The sequence below is a fragment of the Amborella trichopoda genome, chromosome 10 (genome assembly GCF_054954075.1).
Source record: "Amborella trichopoda isolate Santa Cruz 75 chromosome 10, AtrichopodaSantaCruz75HAP2 v2.0, whole genome shotgun sequence".
Taxonomy (NCBI): Eukaryota; Viridiplantae; Streptophyta; class Magnoliopsida; order Amborellales; family Amborellaceae; genus Amborella; species Amborella trichopoda.
Genome location: NC_142345.1, coordinates 42888175 through 42896836, shown reverse-complemented (window position 1 = coordinate 42896836; position 8662 = coordinate 42888175).

Genomic DNA, 8662 nt, shown 5'->3' with positions numbered 1-8662 from the left:
ATATTATTTAATTTTGAAAAAGGTTTAATAAGGTTTTTTTTTTTTTGGTGAGTCAGTGGGGAGAGAGCACCTACCTTTGGTAGGAATCGAGCCTAGGAAATAACATTGCAAATCATCAAGTGCTAACCAATTAAGCCCAGGCTCTTTTCCTAAGTTTATGTGAGGTTGACGCCTTAAAATGTAGAATTAAGGTATACCTAAAAAATTCTTCAAACACCAATACTTTGACATTAGAAAAACATCTAATTGATCATCTTGGTGTCAAGATGATGGATATGGAGAAAAGAAATATGTCAAGTCTGAAAAATAGTACATCTTACAACACATTATCTAGACAGTCTATTTTCAATATTTTTATGTGTTTATAGATCTACTTGATTTGAACGTCTTTTTGGAGTTTAAAACTTTATTGTTAAATATAAAAATAGATTCCCCCACCATCCTAAGATTATTCGATACCAAAATTGCATCTTATGACGAAATTTGGAGGTATGTCTTACTTTTATTATTCAGCAAACCACCTTTGATTATTTGACTTTTTTTTGTTATTTTACCTATTTTTAGCTATCTATAGCTAAAAACATATGAGTTTCAGCAAATTACTTTACAAAAAACAAAACATTTAAAAAAACTAACTTGTTATAAATGGTAAGTTTGTCTTAGATATCGCTATATTGGACACTGCCAAACAACAAATATTTTACTATCAAAATTAAAATAATGAATTATTATAAAATAGTAAGTGCATCAAAAGATGACCTAGAGCTTTTTTTTTAAGCTCTTGGGTTTATTTGAGAATTAGCCATTTTAAAAATAATTTGGTGGAGAATAATAAACTTTAACTAGCTTTGAGAAGAATCGAGGGCTATCTTGCAACTGTGTCATTCTTGAGAGGGAGAAAAGCGGTATTTCAAAGTTCAAAACCTAAACGAGTTTCAAAACGAGGAAGGGTAACTTTGTTAATTTTAAGGAAAGTTTGGGCGTTTATTGTACTCCAACACATGCATTTGAATATTCATATTTCTCCCTATTTTTATTAAGAATTTTATGGGATCATGGTCCACTATTAATAAAGGAAAACACCGAGGTTATCTTTTACAATTTAAACGGACGGCCGAGATGTTACATCTGGAAAAGAACACTTTTAGCCCAGCCGTGAGATTTTAATGGCGTATTATTACTTTTTTCTTGCGAGTTAATATAAGGGCAAATAAATGTAATTGAAAAGATTCTCTGCTCCCGTGCGAACACACTGTCCACTTGCCCCTCTCATAAAAGCCAAGTTAAAGAGTCTTTCTAGGGACCCAACCTTTTTACACGTTACCTACTCAACCTAGCAACTAACCTCGAAAACCCAAAAAAAAAAAAAAAAAAAAAGCGATCTCGTTGAATTAAAAAATCATCACATATGATTTAGTAAATTTTTATTTGCGCTATTAGCTAATACAACCCATCCCTCTTACTCGGGATGGTTATGGAAAAGTTTAAAGTCTTGACCTTTTTTAAACCACTGTGCATGAAAAAATAATGCTGCATGAAAAAATAATGTTCCAAAAATTTGTTTAATTTTTATGAAGAAAATTAAAAAGTTAGAGAACTCAATTTTTTTTTCTTTTTTTTAAATAAGTGATTTTAGATGTAACCTCCTATTTCAAACCAAAAAAACTCTCCCAACTAGCTCTCTAGCCGATATACTTACCGTACAGTATAAGCTCATGCGAGAGCATCCTTTGTGGCTGTCAACAAACCGATCTTTACGTTGATTCTAAGTTATGTATGCCACGTGGAACCTCTTCTCGACATGTAACTATGTATTATTTTCGGACACGGTTTGTATGCGGCCTCTAGCAATATGGTTTTGATCCTAACTTTTAAAGAAGGAAAAAGTTTATATAAGGTTGGTTTTGCAACTTTATAATGTAGAGCTATGGATGTAAAAATTTATTGAAAAAGGTAGTTTTAATGTTGAAAAACCCTTTGATTGATCATCTCCATATCGAGATGTATGACCATGAAAAATAAAAAGATTTTAAATCTCAAAAATAGTGCATTTTACAATATATTATCTACACCGTCCATTTTCAAGATTTTCATATGTTTATAGATCTACTTGATTTTAACCATTTTTTAAATTTAAAATTTTATAATTAGATATAAAAATAGATTTTAACATAATCCTAATAGCATTTTACAACAAATTTTTATACCATGATAAAATTTGAAGGCACACTTTACCTCTACAGCTATGGATGCATCTGTATGCTAACTGCACCCTTTAAATAATATATAGTCTTTAAGATGGAAATCATGAATATGAAAAAAAAATGAAAATTATAAATAATAATTATATTAAAAATTAAGATACTCCTAAGAACATTTTACATCAAAATTTTATACCATGATAAAATTAGAAGGCGTACCTTACCTGTACAGCTACATATGCATCTGTATGCTAACTGCACCTTTTAAAGAATATATAGTCTTTAAGATAGAATCATGAATATGAAAAAAAATGAAAGTTATAAATTGAAAATTATAAATAATAATTATATTAAAAAACATTTGGTCCGTTAGTTACACTTGGTTTTAAAAGGACTACCTATTTGTATCCATCTTTAAGATAGATGTTTTATACCTCTCAAGAGTATATCGTAGAAATGCGGTCCGGCCCGCATGAAACAATTTTCCTTTTTTTCTCAACACACATGAAAGATAGGGCGAGCAATCACCTCGACCGGGGCATCCTGTGCCTTAGCTTTAACCCCTACACGATCGGCCTGAGCCCGAATAGACCTTGGCCTAGTTAAGGCCGGATCGGGGCTAAAATACAATTTTGGACAAAAAAAAGGGCCTGGTTAGGTTGATCCAAGCTGGGCTTGGTTTTCCCTATCATGGCCAACCCTAGGGCCACATCTTGTAGCTCAGGGCCTGGGGCAAATTGTACACACGGCCTGCAACCCCATTTTCTAGCAAAGGGTCTTCTGCCAACAATTTGCCCCTGGGGCCACATTTTGGAAAAGTTGGTGAGGCAAGGCAGTCATTCTTACAAGGATGTAGTTTCTATCAAGGTTGGGCTTATGAAAATACAGTAAAGCTTCACCTGAAGAAATATTCGTGATGGTTCTAAAATCAATTTTCAACATTGATTATAAAATATTATTTTTAAAGTAAAATGGACCATTGTTTGAAATCTTTTTTCATTTTATTTTTTTTCCTAACATGACCAAAATGATCGATTTGAAGGTTTTCCGATGAAAAAACTGAAATTTTTTATGAGTTCTGAAGTGAGACTTTACTTATTTTGATAGCCCTATCAAAATATTGTCCTTTCCATAAAAGCAACCCTGACCCATTATGCATCCATCTTATAGATGGACGTTAGAAGATGGTGGCCGAACCAAGATATAAAATTGATGGTGTTAAAATTATATTACAAAATATGTTTTTTGGTTCTAAAATTTATTTAATTTAGGTTCATGCATATCAAGGTTAATATTTTCAATCCCTAAATTGTTTAATCCAAAATCCATCTCTAAAATAAATTTTGGAGAGAAGGCTTATTTATATAGGTGAGGTGGGGGGCTCATAGAAGTCTTGTCCTTACTTTTTATGCATATTATGGACAATAAAAGAAGGATGCAAATTGTACCGAGCCGAGGTTAGCTTCAAATGGTGTTGGGAAATGTGATTTCAATACTGAAAATCTTTGTGATAGCTCTAAAATATAGTTTCATCTCTAACTATAAAATTTAAATCTTTAATAATAATGTAGATTGAGTATATTTATTAAAACTTGAAAATCTTGAAAATTGACGGTAAAAAAATGCGTTACAAGATGCCCTATTTCTAAAACTTGAAATCCATTTTTTTTCTGATGTCCATGCATCTTGATGTCGAGATGATCAATTTGAGGATATTTGGGCATCAAAACAACCTATTCTAGTGAAATTTTTGAAGTGGGTTCTAATTTGATTGTTTAGTGTCTGTGCTCTATATAAACTGTATCCATAAAAGAAAAGCAATTTTTATAACTTATATTTGATCGCTTGCCAAATGTATGGCATAGAATCAATGTTTCAAAGAAAATTCCTTCAGAGTAATTTTTAGAGATCAGATCACTTTTTTTGGGAACAAGTTTATATAAGGTTGCAAACCTTAAAATGCATAATTAAGATGCATCTCAAAAATCCATCATAGAAAGTTCTTTTGATGTTGGAAAACCTCTAATTGATCATCTCGACATTGAGATGTATAAATTTAAAAAGAGAAAAAGATTTTTGAGTCCTAAAAATAGCGTATCTTGCAACACGTTATTTGGACTGTCCATTTTCAAGATTTTTCAGTGTTTATATATCTACTTAATTTAACCATTTTTGGAGTTTAATATTTTATAATTAGATATAAAAATAGATTCTCAAGCTCTTAAGAATTTTTTACCCCAAAAATATATTTATAATAAAATTTGGAGGTGCACCTTAATTTGATTATTAAGGTTGCAACCTTATACAAACCACGCCTTTTTTTTTTCCAAATTGATTTCAAAAGACAACCAAAGATGATTTCAAAATTACAAGTCAGGCCAACTGCCTTGATACGTTTTACGCATGGGAACAAATGTACAATATGCTCCGCAAAAGTATATAATCCTCTAGGCTAAAAAACGACAGGGGTAGACCCAAAAGAATATGGTTACAAGTTGTGAGAACATATAAATGGCCGCACTAAGGGCATAGTTTTTTATAAAGCATAATGGCAGACCAAGATTCGTATAATCAGCACCAAATAGTTAAAAAATGACTCTGGTGATGATGAGGAAGAATGTGTAATCCTCTTATGTATTGACAAATATAACATAAAATAAATAAGAATTGCAATTATTATTAATACATATAAAATACTAAAAAAATTAAAACGAAAAGGAAAATTGTGGTGCATCCAAGTCCGCATCTGTTACTGTATGGGCCTGGAGATCTACACCGTCCACCAAAACACGGTCCCCTAAATAGTAGTCCTCCAAAGAATAAGTAAAGTCAACGGCTCAAATATTTTCTTTAACATATATTATTTTTAGTATTTAAATTTTATTTATTTTTACATATTAATAATATCTATGCTAAAGATTATGTATGTTTAAAAAATTAAGATAGAATTCTATTTCAAAATAAACTATTAAGGAGCCCGTATATTTACATGTGAGTCCGTGGACTCATAGAAACCGTGTCCAAAAGAAAATATCAGATGGCCAAATCAAAAAGGCTTACAATTTGGCAATTTGGAGCATGGATTGGAATACACCAAGGCAATTGGTAAAACGACTAAATAATTATGTCTACATTTTTTGAAAGACAATATTGAGTAAATGATAACAAATCTTCAAGTTAGCTCACAAGAGGGGTAAAAAAATGCCAAAAAAAAGACTGGGTCACATTGTGTAGGCATTTTGAACAAATTCCAATGGTCCAAATAATCGATTTCTCTCACCTAAACTGACATATCTATTATTAAGCCACAATTTAACTTTCAATCTAATATGAGAGGTCTTTCTCAGTGACATAATTCGGATTTTGAAATTATGAAGTTGTTGAAACCTCAAACTCAAATTCTTACCTTGTTTGAAATACGGGCGAATTTGAATTAAAAAAGAGGATGTACATAAAAAAGAAGTTTTGAGAGGAATTTATGTTTAAAAAAGTAATAATGGCCTTTCTCCCCTTGCTCCTTCTAAGTGTCTTTAAAGTTGTTTGATTATTTTAGTTCCCAAACAATGAATAAAAACCGAAAAACTCATTCCTAGTTCCAGAAAAGAAATCTCCAGGTTAGACTATGAGAGAATGGTTGAACCCAGAATCCATCGTATCATACGACACGGTATTATCGAGAATATGGCATTTTAACAAGCAAATGTATACAATGAGAACATTCACATTTTATACAAGGAGGTAACAATTACTTACAATCATCCAATGTTTAATCTAAGGAAAATTGTTCCATGTGGGCTAAACCTCATTTCTACATAAGCATCCATCTTAAAGATGGTTGCAAGTAGGTGTTTCATCTAAAAACCATGGAAACTAATAGTCCAAATGTTTTCTTACTAGAATTATTATTTTTAAGTTTTAAAATTTATTTATTTATTTCATATTCATGATCTCCATGTTAGAGATTGCATGTCCTAAAAATTAAGTCTTAAATCTATCCCAATTTTTTTTTTTATTAAGAGGCCTGCATTTCTACAAATGCGCGGTTGGCTGCATAGAAACCGGATCCTCAATCTAATAGCTTGAGTATGTCACAAAGTTCAAGAAAATTTATTTCGAAGTTTAAGTTTGATCCACCTAATCTCACATCCAACGGTCAAGATTAATTGTGACAACCTTGTACCAAAAATAAAATCTCATGTATTTTTCCTTTTAATAATGTGGACCAGCGTTTTAAAAAACGCCGAGTCGAACCGGACTCGCCCGGTTCGACTCGGAAATAGTGAAAAAGGAACCGGATCGCCCAAAAATCGGAAATCGTCCGGTTCTAGAGAGAACCGGACGATTCTGTACAGTGAATCGCCGATTCACTGTACGGAATCGGCGAGTCCGAACAGTGAATCGGCGATTCCGTACGGATATTTTTTTTTTTTTTTTTTTTTTTTTTTTTTTGGTAATCCATGATAGATTTTTTTTGTAATCCATGATCGAATTTTTTGGTTTTTTGTAACCCATAATAGAATTTTTTGTAATCCATGATCGAAATGTTTGTTTTCTTTTCTTGTAATCCATGATCGATTTTTTTGTTTTTTTTTTTTTTTTTGTAACCCATGATAGAATTTTTTGTAATCCATGATCGAATGCTTTGTAATATATGATCGAAATGTTTTTTTTTTTTTTGTAATCCATGATTGAAATGTTTGTTTGTTTTTTTTTAATCCATGATTGAATTTTTTGTTTTTTGCTTTTTTTGTAACCCATGATAGAGTTTTTTGTAATCCATGATTGAATTTTTTGTAATCCATGATCGAACTATTTTTTTCTTTTTTTGTAATCCACGATTGAATTTTTTGTTTTTTTTGTTTGTTTTTTTTTGTAATCCATGATCGAATTTTATGTAATCCATGATCGAATTTTATGTAATCCATGATCGAATTTTATGTTATCCATGATTGAATTTTTTGAAAATTTGTGATTTTTTTTGTTTAATCCATGATCGAATTTTTTTTTATAATCCATGATAGAATTTTTTGAAAATTTGTGATTTTTTTTTTAATCCATGATAGATTTTTTTGAAAATTTGTTTTTTTTTTTTTTTAATCCATATTATTCAAAGAGAAAACGAGAGAGATGATGATTCTGAGGCCACCCTATCCCAGCCATATTATTCACATATCGAGTCCCAACAGCAATAGTGTAGGGATGAGCACGAAATACTGTAAATTAAATGCTGAATGGCGGTTCATGCAGGGAAAGAACATATCAATATTCGCATATTCATTCAAAAACATGAAAATTCTTAATGGAGTACCCTCATTTTTTATTGAATTCCTAAAAACCAATATTTATAATGAATTTTAATAATTTTTTCGGATTTTTTTGAAGCTTTATTCTGACCGATTCACCCGATTCCGATCCGGATCGCCGATTCGCCGATCCGGATCGGTTTTTGAAAAGGCCCGATCCGGGTCACCGATCCGGTTTTTAAACCATTGATGTGGACTAATGTAATAGGCTCCGAATGGGAATAGTATCTAATACTTCTAAAATTTACAAAAAAAAAAAAAAAACCTTGAACCCTGAACCCTAAACATAGGCAATTCCAATAATTTCAGGAATTACTTGAAAAATAGAGAGCAAGTGGAATATTTTGACCCCTTCAATACGTATCTGATGACCGGAAGCCACATCTTCTAACTCCTTCCAAGCATTTTCCATATTTGTTACAAGGAAATGCAACGATGTTTTGGAAGTCGCAGCTTCCAAAACAATGTTTAAGAGCACTTAAATGAGAAAGCCACAATTTATAGCCCCAACCTTCATGCTACTCCATAAAAGCGGCAACTTTTAAACCTGGTAGAAGAGTTAACTTGGACAATCTTCCACCAAACAGACGCCCTTCTCTATAATTTTGCAATTTTTTTTTTTTTTTGGCATTATCTACAAAGAGACTATTTATCTTTTGTACATGGAGATCATACATATTCTTATCCCTTAAATTTCAAAATAGGTGGTTGTAAGAGTATCATTAAATAGACACAGATTTCTAAAGAAAAAAAAAAAAAAAATGGACTTTGCAACTTATCCCTAACCACCCAATTTGACATCTAATAGGTGAGTGATTATGACCGCCATATACAAAAGATAAACCGTCTCTATAGACATTCTTTTGTTTAAAAAAAATATGAATTTTGCAAGGGATTTTATCTCGTCAAATGATATATTCTCTCATAATAAAGGTTACAAGCAACAAAAAATGTCACCTTCCCAGAGAGAATAAAGCAACTTAAACGAGAGATTTAATGAAAAAGAGACAAAGATATGGTGAAAAAGAAACCTTAAAATTTCAGAGCAAATAATGTATACTTCGAACTCATTACCTTTGTTATCCTACACAAGGATGTTGGATACTATTGAGCACATTATTCACGAGCTAATTTTTCATCATTCAATAAAGCACTGTA